Source organism: Buteo buteo, chromosome 2, assembly GCF_964188355.1.
Source record: "Buteo buteo chromosome 2, bButBut1.hap1.1, whole genome shotgun sequence".
Lineage (NCBI taxonomy): Eukaryota > Metazoa > Chordata > Aves > Accipitriformes > Accipitridae > Buteo > Buteo buteo.
The window spans coordinates 68197837-68213917 of NC_134172.1; the positions used below are offsets into that span (position 1 = coordinate 68197837).

Here is a 16081-nt window from a genome sequence, read left to right on the forward strand (position 1 = left end):
TAGATCTAGCAAGGAGCAAAAAGCTCATTTATAACTTGAGACCCGAGTTGGTTTGTGAGGATCTAACAAAAAAAAGGTGATGTGCAGTAATGCACAGTTGCAGCCAAGGAAGAACTAACTCTCTTACCCAGCCTGAGATTTTGCACCCTGTTTGCAAATCAATAGCACAGATCTGCTCCCTGCTCTTGACTGTAAAATGGTTGCTCCCTACAGAAAAAAAGGGAAAGTGGCATCAGATTGGCATCTTTGATAAGACCGTTGGAGGAAAGAGTGTGCAGGGGATGCTGCAGAACACTGTCCTGACCTGCAAAGGATGCGCATGGAGGAAACACTTCTCAGCCACGTGGGACCTGAGACAGCCCAGCGGAGACTGTCTGGTCCTGCGGGCTCCACTGTGTGAGGGACGCTGTTTCAAAAAGGTTCCCATTCCCAAAGTACAATTAAAGGACTCACAAGTTACCATTTAGGATCTCCAAAGTGGCTGTTTCTATTTCTCCAGTATTTACACAGTGCTGGTAACTTGCCTTTACTGATACTTCTTTAAAGAGAAATAGCTGTACTAAAGGCAACATCACTCACACCCCCTCTGTCTCTTCCAACTCAAGTGAACCAGAAAGGCTGTATCATCGAGAGAGGCAAGTCATACAATTTAATGTCCATAACATTCAATTTTAGAATCAAAGAGCATAAAATATTTCTAGCCAACATCTGCTTTTGTAGAGAGGCATGCAACTTATGTTATCTTTAGTTGCCTCAATCTTTTTAAGTGCCTGAAAATTTAAGCCCCAGAACATCATTTGTCATCTCTTGCTTATTTTAGACTGAAAACAGCCCTTTCTAGCCTCACCACTCCAAGCCAGCACTGTAGGAAGGGAGCACAGGAAAGCATCAAGACAACTCCCACTTGTAGGAGAATAAACTGCACCTTTCATTGTGCAAGAATGACCATCAAGAAGTATCAGAAAGATATTTCCAAGCCATTTTCATCTTCCAACAACTGATGCTCCACAAGCTCTTCAGACCATTGAATTCAGTTGTTACTTTTAGGGAAAGTATTGCCCAATATTTAATCTGAATTTTTTTCTCTACCATTTTAGGACCCTGATCTCTTGTCCTATCCACTGTGAATTCAGAAAGCAAACACCACCTTCCCTTTTAGGCACCTGAAGATATATTTCCTCTCTCCCTCTTCTTTTCTCTAGAGCCAAACAACTCAGGTTTGTTCAGACCAGTGGTTTCTAGACATTCAGTCCATCTCGTTACAACTCCCTGGACCTCCTCCAGCTGACCTCTTCTCTCTTGCCAGAACCAGAAGAGGACACCTTCCCCCAGCCTTCTGCACTACACACCTATCTATTCAGGGATGTTTATTTTTAGCTAAGGAGAGATGAGTTTTATGCCCAATCTTCAAGAATTTACAAGCAGATAGAGACATAGTCCAATTCATGTCTTAGTCATTTTTTCCATCGCAGAGAGAAGGAATTATGGAATATTCTTGTTAAGCTAAAAATTCCTATTGCAGAGTTTTAAAAATTTTAAATCCTATTCAGGTTCGATTTTTTAAAAAGAGATATACACAGCATTGAGCATTAAAGCTCAGCAAACAACAGTCAGCTTCTCGCTCCAAGAAAAGGAAACAACAGAGCAGACTCCCACTCCTCTCCTTTTCATTTCACTGCCCACAAGGATGCTCTGAGGACCACAGCAGACACAAATACCTAAATTTTGCTATCTTTTATTTGAGAGCAGAAATCACCACTTTGTTACATGTTTTATACAAGGCCTAATGGGGCCCTGATCATCTGTGTGATTATCCAGTTCGGCTGAAACAGAAGAGCTCTGGTTTCCCTTTCGTCCAAAAATCTCAAGCCTACAGCATCCCGCAGGACGTGGGAAGCTGCGGTTCCGTTCCTGCACTGCCTGGAGGGTTTTGCATCGTTAGCTCCAGCTCCTGCTGTGAGCTGGGATATTCTGGGATGGGGAACTCTGCCAGCCCCCTGGGATCTGCTTTCCATGCTGAATAACATAACTAAACAGTCAATACGTTCAATAACTTATCTGAACAGTTCCTCTGCCCTTATCTCCAGCCTCTTCCAGCTGCAACTACTGGTCCCATTCACAAATGGTTTGTGGGAGCAAGGGGACAACAAAAGCAAAAGTAAGTTTTGTCCAAAAAAAATTCCCTTTGAACAAGAAGTCCTCCTAAGTATGCTGGGACAGGCAGCACTGCTGTTAACTCAGGATAAAAAAGCCTGGGAGCCAGCAGTGATGATTAATATGATGGACCTCATCGCTTTCAGCTTCTGCACGCAGCTTGGCTAAAGCCAAAGGATCCTATTTTTTTCTGGTGTGCAGACCTTGCAAACTCCACAGTTAGCAAAGAAAAACCACACTGACAGTTTTTACACTGTCCACAATATCTTTTTAAGGTGATTTGTCATTTAAACTGTCAGTTTGAAATCTAATCATTTTAAAAAATGAATAAAATATTATGTATTACATTCATAGGCTGCAACCACTGCCAAATTCCTCTGACAATTTTTACAGGATTATAATCACATTCCTCTTTTAATGTTTTATTCTCTTGCTTCTGTGCCAAAGAGATGGGAAAGAGAGTAAATGGCTACTTAAGAACAGTGTATGACAATCCAAACCAAAACTGAAAATGGAGCAAAGCGCCACGCTCCCCCTCCTCGGGGGGGGGACGGACACGACACTCAGCAAGAGCATCCTTAGGTGTTGGCTGTAAAGCAACAGCCAAAACACTTTCAGACACCAGTGTAATTTTAAAGCAGGTTTTCCCATGAAAAATCCTTTTTTTTAAAGGAAAAGCATTTTTAATTGATGCAAATGCATGGGAGGACAACCTTTATGTTTCTGCCTTTGAGAAATACCCTGCTCTTGCAGAGACCAGAAACAGCTCAACTCAACACTGGACACAAAGGGAAAGTCAGTGGGACCCAGAGCAGATACAGGAGCTGAGCACCCCACAGCCCCCTCCCAGAGGCTATACATCCTCCCTTACTACTATCTTTGCTGCTCAGAAACCCTACTGCCTTGTCTTCTCCCTAAACTTTCCTTCTATTTGAGGTGGAACAGATGAACGGACCCATCTTTGGTCTTCCCGGTTTGCTCTTCCCACTACGAACGAGCTCTGTCTGAGCAAACGGCTAGTTGGGTCCCAATCCCAGCTCCTGCAGAGACCTGGCTGGTGCTCAGCCGGGGAAGAATTACACAAAACAAGGATTTCAGCAGTTCTTAGTCAGAACCTAAATGTCTTCTTTTCCCCAAAAAAATGCCTGGAGCACAACAGTGCTCGTTTGTACAAAGAGGACAAACAAAATTGTCTAGAAATGGAAGAAAACCTTATTTGCCCAAATTAATGGGCAAATTTTACAACGTGAACAGAATAAAAGTGTTGGGCTTGTTGGTTCTCCCCCCACCCCCCTGCAAGGCACTTTTTTTTTTTTTTTGCAGGACAGTGTTCCTTTATAGAAGCATTCTTCTGAAAGCACTTCTCCCGTGAAGCTCCCCCTCCAACAGCTACCGTTACAAATCTGTGATAAAAGACGTATTCAGCAGGGTTTGGCACATAAATAACACCCAAACTGGCATTGCCAAAGCCTCGCAATTTTATCACAAGCTTCAAAATATTTGGCGAAAGAAAAGATGCTTTTGCAGGGAGCATCAGCTAGGAAAAGCTTCAGCTCCTGGGGTCATGAGAACCTCAGATTTCATCTGGAAGAAAAAGAAGAAAGCAAGCTAAGCGTCTAGATGTGATTCTGGAGGAAAATTCTCAAGCAGGAGTGCAAATGTGATGCAGATTTTCAAGGATTGATGGCCAAGCAGAAGGAACCTTCGATGGATTATCAGTTGGTTTGATACAGCTTCAGGATTCTGCAGAATCTCACTGGTGACTTTGGAATATTTGGGCAGGGGGAACCATGCTGTGAACTTCAGCCCTGGAAGCACCATCAGAACAAATGCTTTGCAAACGGAGGGGAGAGCAGCTGTCCCCAGTGCCATTGTGCTCTTCGGCCAGTGCTCAACTACACGCACGGGAACAGAGCCACAGAGATCCCGCACGGCTGGAAGCACGGACTTTGGAGCTCAGCTGAACAGGGACGCTTTGCTCACCTAGATAGGGTATGTGTCCATGATCTAGCCATTTAACCCTGCCAAAAAAAAGCAGGAGGTCTTGCTCTGCTCTTCCTCACCCCCCACATCTCCCTATCTTTGCCCCTGCAATCTCTCCCTATCCCTTACCACATGCCAGACTTCTCCAAGTGCTTCTGCACCAGCAGAAAGCCATTCGCTGTTATCCTTAACCTTCAGATCAGATCAGCTCTCACACAAACCTCTAATTCAAGTCTGCAAGGGAAATATAATGGAAGTAAGACCCCATGCTGGCTCAGTAGCACGGCAAGGCAGGTCCATCAAAGCCCGGGGGGATGCGCAGGTCCTAATGGAGGAGGACAAGCCCCAGTTGCATGGACAGAGAGCTTTGCTGTTTCTGTAGAAGAGAGGCTGAGTCCACAACACAACAAGTATGTAACACCTATAGGGTATCTTTGCAGGGACATATGCACGCATACCCAACAGCAAACACAGCTCTTCTGTCCTGCTGCTCTTCCCATCCGTGCCAGACACAAACCACAGTAAAACCAGACCCAGCATCCACAGCGCAAGGGAAAAGAAACATCTCAGCAATGAATAGATTTCAGCTGGAATCTCCCAGGAGATGGCATTAAAATGAAGGGGGGAAGAAATAAATAAACGTAGAAGAAAAGAATCAACTTGCCAGTATCAGCCATGCCAACTTCTAAAATCGTGAGTCAAGCCCTGAACACTACAGCACCAGCTCCTGGTCTGGGGTACTGGGAAATAACCAGGCTAATGTGGGGTGGTGAAAGGAGGGCATCTCCTTACCCCTCTCCACCCAAGAATTCCTGTTTTCCAGCTTTTCTCCATAACAGTGAAGCTCTAGAGGTCTTTGTTCTTTAAAAAGCTGCGATTTTCACTGAAGTCCCTGGTTCTGAGTGCTAGGCTTTAATCCAAGTGTCAGACATCAGGAGATAGTGATGGGCTGCAGGAGCTGGCCACCAGCCGAACCCTTTTCCAGCCAGCTCAGCTGGGGTCTGGATTTAGGAATTCACACTGATGCATTCAGGAAGTACTTCCCAAAATGCAGAGTTTAACCCCAAAATTGTATCATGCAGCAGCAAGCACAACGTTATGATACTCTATAAATACATCACTACATACCACACTCACCAGGTCCAGCTCTAAATCTGGTTCACCCATCAGTCGCAGAAAATATAAATATTCTCCCTGGTTTTCGGTGCTATATTCCCAAGCTGCTCCAGAGAACCTATGGAGTCACTAAGCTATAATTAGAGGTTTATTATAAAAGGTGTTTGGGATGCCTGTCAGCACTGAAGGACACTCTGTATTTAAGATACCCTTAACACACGTAGCGGCAGTGGGCCAGTTTTTGGGCTTTCATTTAAAAAAAAAAAAGCCAACTTGTTTACTCACCTCAAGTGACTTTTCTTGGTGTCTGCTTTGCGAGAGTATTTTCAGCCTCTAACTTGATTAATGGTATTTTAAAAAGGCAAAATGAAAAAGCCATCAGTGAGGTGGTTTAAAAGATACATTTTTATCCGTAGCTCATAATGTGATTACCAGCTAAATCTTGCTTTTCACCAAAAAAAAAAAAAAAAAAAAAAATTAATCGGGGGCAGGACGTGCACATTCACTCATTCGTTATTGTAGGATTGTTGACACTAGCTTTTATTTTTAGAAAAACATGAAGTGTGGAGGGGAAATGAAACAATGCGATACTTCTTTGAGACCGTCTCTAACATTAGGAAAACATGCAAAGAAAATACCGTAGTGATCCGCTTGCATACCTTCCCACAGAGCGCCGGGCTTGAATTTATAAAATAATAAATACTGTTTCAAAGCACTTGGACTGGGCTGACTTTTTTTAATTTTTTTTAAACAACATCTGACAACATCACCGTATCCTGAGCCTTTGGGAGGGAGAGGACCCAAAAGCCACACACCAGGGATGCTATGCTCACTGGGACCTGGTCTCCCTCCTGGCTCCTGGCTGTCACACCATGGGGTGACCCTGGGCAGCTCCCATTCCCCACACCAAAAATAGGGGGGCACACTGGATCACCAGCTTGACGCCAGAGTGAGCATTTCACATCGCAGGCACCTCCAATTGCCCTAATCCTGCAAACACCTTAATAAAAACATTGGTCCGTTAAACACACTGGGATTTCTCGCCTTTGCGGCATAGTGTGGTACGCTCGTATGCAACGCTTGTAGGGCCAGGGTTTCAGCAGATGATCCCCTGCATTTCTAAATAAAATATTTTTAAGCCTACAAGCACCGAGCTATACCACAACTTAGCAAATGTTGCTAAAATTAAGTTTAAGCTGGAATGAAGTAGCATCTCTGAAGTGATGCTCTGGTTCAACACCTGGTAGCAGTGTCACCTGTACTTTGCTGATGGAAAGTAAGTCCTGAGGGAGAGGTAGCCACAGGCGGGAGATGACTGGGGCTGCTCTAGGAGGGGAAAAACATCATTAGGAGATAAAATCATCTCTGCTAATACTGAATGTGAATCCAGGTGTGTAATTACAGCAGCTGCCAGGTACACCTCTGCAGAGGTGACTTTTTCTGGTGCTGTCTGGACACGACACCATGGAGGTATCAAGGCAGACGGAGGATTTCTCCAACCACCCACCTCTGGGGCTGGGGCAGAACTGGCAAAAAAAAGTAGCAGAGGAAGACAGTGCAGAAAACAGCCGCAGATCTGTGGTAAGAGGGTGCCCAGCTCCTGGACGCTCTGCAATCGCCCCTTCCCAAATGCTGATTTCCATCCATCCCTTCAAAGCACAACAAAATATCTGGCAGCTGCATGGATGCACGGTAATCACGGAAACAAATTTCACTACTAATGGCCTCCAGTGGACTTATTTTTGCATCCTGCAGCAAAGCACCACTGCAAGGGAATGTTTTCTTCTTCCAGTAGACTATTTACTGTCACACACCTACATAAAATTATGGATCTTTGACTTACAATTTCTCTTTCCCTCCCCAAAAAGGCAACTGACATTGAGCTTCTCAGTTGCAAAATTAGCAGTACTTTGTATCCGCAATTCAGCTTCAAGAACCTCCCTCAACTCTTTTTTATAATCACATGGAGAATAGCTACAGCGCACATACCATTTTTCACTACATTGAGCTTGAGGAAAATTTAAGACTTCCTCCCCGCCCTGTCTTCTTTTTAATGGGAGATGTGATTATTGAAATTAATTCGGAAAATAGTCAGCATTCACCAATCAGCTCAGCAGTTTGGGTTTTCTTCATCTGCTGGTTACATGCTAATTATTGTACTGGTGGGATTATTTCCCATTCACATTTGGAATTTACAGCACAGTAGGGAATTGATTAAATTAGAAGAAAAATACCAAAAAATAAAGAAAGAAATCTAAGACATTTTAAATTCAACATCTTTTTTTTTAATTTTCTTCCAAGTCTCATGCCCACAAGGACCTGACAAACTCAACCCCAGCAGAACAGATGCACAAGGCAGCGTTTCTGAGCATTAAAAAGCAGAGCAGCAAATGACATCCCCAGAGCAGACACTCTGGGAAGGCAAAGCAAGCTTTCCGTGTTCATCACTATCTCTGTTGCTCACAACATCCTCCGCTGCCTCACACCGACCGTACCCTTTTCCACGCGGCCGACATTTGTCACTAAGGAGGAAAACCTCCCCACGTGTGGGAAATAAGCCCCCATGTCCAAGCCCAGGACTCCAGCAATGCTGAAACGCCCATGCTGAGGTAGGAACTGGGGTTTGCCTGAGCGGGGAGCAGAGGTGGTGATGGCAGACACGTCCTATGATGGCCCCTGCCCCATCAGCAGATCCGATGGACTTGGGTGGCTTCGTCCTCCCCCCCAGAAGAGTAAGAGGGACAGAGCAACACCAGTCCACAACCCACCAGCAAGGGCGGCTTTCTCCAGCTATCAGGTCTACCAGCTAAGCGTAGGTCCCTGACAGAGACCCTCTTTTGAAGCTACCTTGCTGAGAGACCCCTAATTTTGCTACGTGAATCTCAAATAATATTTACCACCTCATTTCACCTAGGCAAGCATGTATGCCAGTATTGTCAACAGCAGGGCTTTGAGCACACAAGGGACTTTGTGTTGGCCTTACAGCACTGTTTATTTGGTGGTTACCCCTGCAAGCAAGGGCTCCTTCTCGTCCCCTCCCCTAGCTCCAACTGTTCTGTTGAAAACTACAAAAAAACCCACCCCCAACCAACAAAAACAACCCCAAAACCTACCCTCAGTGCCAAAGAAGATCAAAGTAGGAGTATGAAAGCCTTAAAGTTCCTTTAAACAACCCAGTCTCCTGCTCCCCACCCACTGCTGGGCACCCACAAGCTGCCCTGAGGCCTCCCCAGAAGGTGACAAGAAAAACAAATGTCCTGCAGCCCACAGACCTGCAATGCCGAAGGGAATCAACACCACCCAGAAAACACACAGGTGTCCCCCCGAGCAGAAAATAAGGTTGAAAAATCACACCTAAAGAACAGGCCTGACGAAGCAGCGGCACGGACCAGCTGCCAGCCCAGGCAGGCTACCAGGGTCGCTCACGGTGTGGTTTATTTGGCCGCCATCAGAGGCACCCCCAGAGCCCCCAGCTCAGCCCAAGTGACCCCCCCCAGAGTGGGCAGGATGGCCGGCTGCCTTCAGCTTCCCCTGGCACAGGCAGGAGTTTCAGCGGAGGCAGGCACAGCGGGGTCGCAGGCAGCCCTGGCTCCGGGGGGACATGGCTGCCGCTCCGGCTGGTGCCCAGGCCCCCCCAGGCAGGGAGGCTGGAGAAGCCCAGCTCCAAGCTGGATGCTGGGGAGAGCATCAGCCGAGAGCAGGGTCCCCATGGGTGGCATGCAGAGATGTGGGCATCTGCCTGTGGAAACGGCTGACCTCCTAAGGGCTGGGGGGGGTGGCGGAGCCAGCACTCCTAAATTAAGGCAGAGGGGGATCGGGTGCTTGCTGTGATCCAGACCGGCAAGAAAAGGATGCTAGCAAAATTAGGATAGCACGGAGTAGCGAATGGAGCTGGGGAAAAGGTCAGGTCCAGGTGGACACGGCAGCAAGAGGGGTTTTGCACAATTAACCCCCAGTACGCTGGCTCCAGAGGTGCCTCCTCCAAAGCATCTTAATTTCTAGCGCTTTTATAAGTGCTACCATGATTGCCAGGGCCAAATCTCCAACCTCCAGAAACAGTGCCGGCGCACAGCAGAGCAAACATGGCTCAGCACCACCAACCCAGGCTGGGTGAGCAGGGCAACACCACGCCACTGCGACAGACATCAGCTGTGGAGGGAAAAAAGCTAAACGCAAAGGACCTGCAAACCTCCAGTGGTTGCTACATCACCCTCGGTCTCTGTCTTTCCTGCCTGTAAAGCAACGTGAAAATGCCAGACACTGGACCAGGGCATGCAGGCTGCTATTTAAAACATCCACTGCACATTATGGTACACACACAACCAGAGGAGTGGAGCCCAACAGGTGGATTATGGTCTTAATGAAATATTCACATTCATCTGCTTGCTCCGAGTCCAGACCACAAATCTGCTTCCCCTCTGTTAGCACGGCCGAGGGAGTTTTTGCCTGGACTTTTGTTTTTAAATTAGTTCTGCCTCTGTAAAACAGAGACACTCCCCTTGTCTTAAATATTTTCCAACATGGAAATGATTCCTAGCAAAGAAAGAAAGAGCAGGATACATTTCAGAAGAGGAGTCTGCATTTACATGCCTCTTAAACCAAAGCACAACACAATAGGCTCACATAACCTCCTGCACACATTTCAGGATGACTTGTCTCTAATGACCACCCTCCAACTAGGAACACAAGTAAGAGCCAATTAACCGTAATGCAAAGAGTAAACACACCCACCTTGCCAGAGCTGCAAAAAAACCCACACGTCAAGAAGCCCTGTTGATGCCACATCCAGCCTGTCAAAGTCTCCAAAGCCACTGAGTACCATGCTTGAAGTGCTGGTTTAGAGGTGACCACCTCTACAATGTTGACCAGAGCCAAAAGGCACGATGCAGGCTGCAAAAGAAAGCCTGGCACATCAGCTACCATCGAAGGATGAAACGGTCCTTGTGCTACCAGTGCCCCAAGGCAGGACCTGGAGCCACCAGGAAGGTCTCCAGCTATTGAAGCCTGCCCTGAGCACAAGCACAAGAAGCCAGCGATATGGTTGGATCCTTAACGCAGAGACCTAAGACCTTAGTTCATTAAACATGCTACACATCAAAAAGCATCCAAGACAACCTCATCTCAAACGTTCTCTTACACAAAGTATACTCAAGTACTCTGGCGTGCTACAGCAAAGACCCTTGCTACACCAAGAAGATCTGGAGATGAAGAGCTACAGGATCAAGTATCCAAGACCTCAAGCTTAATTTTTGTCCTCTTAAATTAAACTCTTTATTCTTACTATTTTGAGAGCGATCCCTCTTTGAAGAGACACAGACATCAACTGATTCCTGATTATTTGGGGAAGACAGAAGAACGAGCTCCACCAGACAGCAGGGCACAGCTTTCGGAAGTAACCGCACTCTCCATCTGTGGGACAACCCAAATATTGGACTTACTTTCCAGAGAGACACCAGCAACACCACGACTGGGGCTGCAGGACAGGAAAGTGAACCACCAGTATGACCATTTTGTTAAGATTTGCTGTATTCTAGGAGGTTTGGTTTTAAATTGATTTAGGCAGTTGACCCCACCACTGACCTGAACTCCTCTGGAGAAGAAAAAATACCCCCCCAGCTTTCTGATAAGCACCTGGATATAAAGAAAAAAGTGTCACAGCTTCTGATTTACAGCACTGCAATTGTAGAGCATGAGTCCATAGGAAATGCACAGACTTCCAGATGGAGAGATGGACAGGACTGATTACATACAATTATTAATGTGTGTCTCTACACCACTGGAAAAAGCACCGAATATGCTTAAAAAGAAACAAAGCAGGGAAAAATAAAATTACTACCTATTCAAGTATTTGTCCAATACTGGCACGACACCTTAGGGAAATAAATATTAGCTTGACCTATTTCTAAAAGAGAAGTTTTTATAAGTTTAATGAAAACCTCTTTATTTATCAAAGCATGAGAGCAGAGCAGGCGTGAGCATCCTGCACACCAAGCCGGGCTCCAGGAGCAACTAACTCCCTTCTTGTCTTCACGGAAGCAAACTGATCCCCTTTGTACCTGTAGGACAAAAAAGTCAGCCTGAAAACAACCTCAAGATACTTACTCAGGAGAAAAAGAGTTAAAAGATGCAGAGAGCTGGCTCACTGGAAGCCCCTTTCAACTGATTCATCTGCCTCTTGCCTCAGTGAACTTTCAAGTGCTCGCTCTTTCAACCTGTCCCACCCAGGCTCTTTATTAAGGACACTGCCGGCCAAATTACAGGGCTCATTCCCTACCCTATTCCTGACATGGCCCTCTCAAGCATCTCTGCATTAAAAGAAAAAACCCCAAAAGCTCTTCCCCTTGAGCAGCCCAACAGCACAGCAGGCTGGGAAGCCCCAACACCCAGACTGAATTTTCTGAGCATTACTGGGCAGGAGTGTTTGGGTGGAGCTATAATGGAAACTTTTGCAACCTTAACACCATGCTATTTTATTTCATTTTTTTCCCCAAGCAAGTGCTAAAACACATGGGGGGGCCTGGCTGGAGTGGCGAGGGCAGCACTCACCTTCAGTAGGAGGAACATTACAAAAGCCATCACTGCAATTGAACGCACAGTTTAGAAGGCTCATTCTCCAATATTTCTAAAAATAAAAATAAAGTAGGAATAAGGAGGGAAGTGCACACAGATTAAAAGGGAGTTCAGTTAAACATCACCCTATCATGCATGTAGAAAAAGGAGAAGGTACCCTCACACAGCGTCCCTCCTGAAAGGGGAGAAGAAAGAGAAACCACAAAGTCTTTGAAACACATGAGAACATCCTCCACGCAGAGATGAGCCATAGCTGCAATGGCTGTGACTGCATCTGGTGACAACCCAACTGCTTCAGCTCTGCTCTTGTGCCATGTGTCATCACCGGCTTCTCTAACTCCACCGCAGTCCTCATCCGACCAGGGCTTCTCGAGTGACTTCACTTCACGCAAACTCACTCTATTTGCATTTTAAGCATTGTTATTCAGAACATTTGTCCAGAAAAAAAAAAAAAGAAAAAACAAACAAACAAACAAGGGGAAAAGCACAAGACTTCTCTTCTTTCTTCCTTTTTAATTAGAAACATCACCCCTCTTCTACTCAACGAAGCAGAAAAGCCATCACAGCTGCAAGAGGGAGAGATGCTGCAGACCTTCACCACAAAGACCACCAAGCACCAGCAACAGGATCTTCTCCAAATTAGCCTCTGTAGCAGGATTAGACTCATTCCACCTGGAACAGGTGCCTAAGCTACAAAACATAATCATCCTGGGCTCCTATTTAGTTAATACAAAGAGACAGACATCTCAGTGATTCAGAGTCTGCACGGTGCGAATCATCCTTAGGACCAGCAAGGTGGGAGGAACCTGGACCTGGCTCTGGGCTCCTGCTCTCCCAAGCAAATCCCTCTATTTCAGGGCCATGCCAGCTCCCTGCAAGGACAAGGGTGACAATAACTTACACTAACTGTGAGCAAACCAAGGACCTCTCCATGGGATGAATCTCCCTCATGCTTTTTTACATACAAACCAGGTGGAAAAGACAGAAAGGGAAAAAAACCCAAAAACATCAGGAGATGGGAAGCAAGGGACCCACTGCAGCAAAGCAAGCAGCAGCAAGCCAGCCCACGCAGGTTTGCTTGCACAAGCCGGGAGGGCTGAGCAGGACAGTGGTGTGAGGGGGAGATGTCTGCTCCCATCTTCTGCCTTTTGTTTGCACAGATTTCCACAGACCCTCAATTATTTGTTTCCACTCCCAACAGTTTTCTGGGGGAGCTAACGCCCTCCCTGCGCTCAGCAGGCAGCAGACAGCCCAGTCCCTGGAGGGGATGAACACGAGCGGGTCTTCCAGGGCTCATCACTGCCCAGAATACAGCCCCACGTTCGGAAATAGCAAGCGACGCACCTACGCAACAGCCTCGCACGCAGCAGCGGGCTCCTCGTGCCCACTAACCCAGAGAAGGCTCCTGGGGGACCGAGCCACAGCCGTGCCCTGCAAAGGATGCTGCCGCCTCTGGACCCATCCCAGCATACAAACAGGGAAAGGCTTGACAAGGGACAAATGCAGACCCCCATCCCCGGGTTGGACTGTAAACCCAAGTTGTAGATAATTCCAGGAGCTACGAGACAAGCTGCTTTTACGTAGTAACACCATAGTAACCGAGGTGGATGATAAAGCTTGCATACACAAGGGCACCACGTTTTTGGAGGGGAGGAAGAGGAGGTCAAAATAGAAGGAAAGAAAACCTTCCTGCGGAGCGAGGGGACACATTTGTATAAAGGAGAACCGAAGCCACACTGCTGTTTAAAATCTCCTCCCACTGACAACCCAGACGGCTCTTCCTACCAGCCCAGCTCACCTGCTCCAGGCTTCCCCGCTCCCGGCTGTCAGCACTGCCTGCATCGGTCCTTGCACTTCCCCAACGAAAGCCAGCAGCCCCCACAGGGCTGGTTTTGCTTGGCTTTGCAACAAGGGTTTTATTGATAGAGATGTGCTCCTGCGAGTGACTTTGGGGCTTCAAGTTACTACAGCTTTCTTACGGTAGCAAGAATTGCGGAGGCTGAGCCCTGTCAGAAAAACCTATGCTAAACCCCAACCCATCTATAATATAATTAACAGAAGCTACAGATTAGGTTGTCTCTGAAGCAAAACACAGTCCAACAGCCTCCTCTCTCCCACCCCCAAAGGTGGGTCAGGACTCCAAAACTGTGTGGGCATCCGTGTGCTGTGAGTTACTGGGATGAAACTAAGAGGAAACAATGAACAGACTGGAACAGTCCGCTCCCTCTTCTCAGCTACACATCCCAAGTTGTAAAATACATCAAGGTCACGGACCCAACCTAGTTAATAGAATTTATCGTTAAATTGCTGTTTTCTTCTGTGGTAAATAAAATGCTTCTGATCATCTGGGGTTTTTTTCCTCCTCCTCATCTCTTAAAGAGAAATTAGTCTAGAATAAGCTGTTCCAGATAATGAAGTAAACTTCTGGCTTCCTATCCGTGGAGAATGGTTCCTCAGGACACCGCAATCCTCAGTTGGGGACTGCAGCCAGAGGAGGTGGTCAGGGAGACCAGCAGCAAAACCCTCCCTGCCCAGCTGGAGCCACCCTCCCACGCTGGGCAGAGGGGAAAGCCCACAGCCGGGCAGAGCCCACTCCCTTCGGGGAGCAGAAATGGGAAAACGCAGCTCAAGATGGGCTTGTATGTGGCTTTTTTCCAGATATATCAGTCGGCCTAACGAGACGCATCACCCACATCACCCACCTCTCCCCCAAAAGTTTCCCATCTCGTAACCAGAACAGAAGAGGACCCCTTGGAAAAACCTTATTGCTCGAGTCTTGAGGGCACAGACTAAGCATGCCCTGAACCAGGGGATAGAGTTTAAAGCCCCGAGCACAAACTGCGTAGTCACTTCTCAGACACGCCAGCCATCCAAGCAAACATGATGCCCAAGGGGCGCGTGCCCACCCTCTGCCTTGGACCTGCATCCCCCTGACCGAAACGTCGCCGCTCCCCAAACCCGCCGCTCGGAGCGGAGAGGCCTCAGCCCGCTGGCACCTGGCCACACGTCCGGCTGCCACCGCAGGAGCCCTGATCGGGAGCTGCCATAGCCCCAGCAGGACTTTACCCTGGCAGCACGGGGGTGCGAGGTTAAACCACCGTCCCCAGCCAGGCAACGAAAGCACCGAACGGGAAATCAGGACGGAGGAATCTGGGGGTTTAGTCCCAACTTCGCCACAGATTTCCTACACGGCCCCGGGCACCTCACTTAGCAGGGGCTCGGTTTTCCTACCTGCGTGAAGAGGGAGATGCCATCTACTCACATCCCCGGTTTGTCCCAAGACCAGGCACGTTAAACCTGGCACCGTTGCAACACCAGGAGCCACAAAAAAACCCCCACTCGTGACCAACCCTCCTAACCTCCAACTGCGACACGAGTGGGGTCTGCCGCCCCGCAGTCCCCGGAGCAAGCAGCCAGCAAGGGCTGGAAAAAAGGACTTTTTTTTCCCCTCTAAAGACCCAGACTAAAGAAAACAACAACAAAAAAAAACCCCAACCCAGACTGCCCCAAGGGAGAGGCAGCCGGGTCCCGGGCAGCCCCACGCAGCCGGGCGCTCACGCAGAGCTCCCTCAGCGGCCGGGCCGGCCGCCGGCAGATTTTTAATTTAATTTATTTTAATTTAAATTTTAATTGCTGGCGAGCCGGTCGCAGCAAAGGGCAGCGCAGCTCGCCGGCTCCCCGGCCCGCGGCAGGGCTGGGCGCACCGGGGCGGCGGCGGAGGTGGGGGGGGGGGGGCGGACAGACGGACGACGGGGACGACACGCGTGTCCCGACCCCCGGGTGGGCGCCCGGCAAGGGGAGGGGGCCGTGGCAGCGCCTCGCCCCCGGCCCCCCGCACCTGCCCGGGGTCCGCGGTCCCCGGGGGCAGCTCCCGCGGAACGGGGCGGGGGGGACACCGCGGCGGCGAGGCGAGGCGAGGGGCGCAGGACCCTCCCCGCCGCGCCGGGCGCTCGGCACTCACCCGCGGCAGGTCCCCGGGCCGCCGTGGCGGTTCGGCTCGGCGCGGTCCGGCGGAGGCCCCGGCCCCGGCGGCGAGCGCGGGGCGGGCGGGGCGGGCAGCGCAGCGGGGCGGCCGGGCGGGCGCCGCCGAGCCCAGGCATCGGCGGGGGGCGGGGGGAGCGCGGGGCGGGCGGGCGCGACACACACCGGCATTAGCCAGGCTCCATCGCCCGGCTGGGGAGGGGAGGGGAGGGGAGGGGAGGGGTGGGGGGGAGCGGGGGTGACGTCACCGGAGCCGGGCCGGGGCGGGGCGGCGCGC

General features: G+C 48.9%; 1 protein-coding gene across 2 annotated transcripts in view; it reads right to left on the bottom strand.

The window, feature by feature from the left end:
- Positions 1 to 15915, bottom strand: part of ZHX3 (zinc fingers and homeoboxes 3) — a 51123-nt gene extending 35208 nt beyond the window's left edge. For both annotated transcript variants that reach the window (XM_075059391.1, XM_075059407.1), the window contains exon 1: positions 15785 to 15915. The gene's annotated coding sequence lies outside the window, so the exon portion shown is untranslated. The remainder of the gene's footprint in view (positions 1 to 15784) is intronic.
- Between the last annotated feature and the right edge of the window lie 166 nt (positions 15916 to 16081).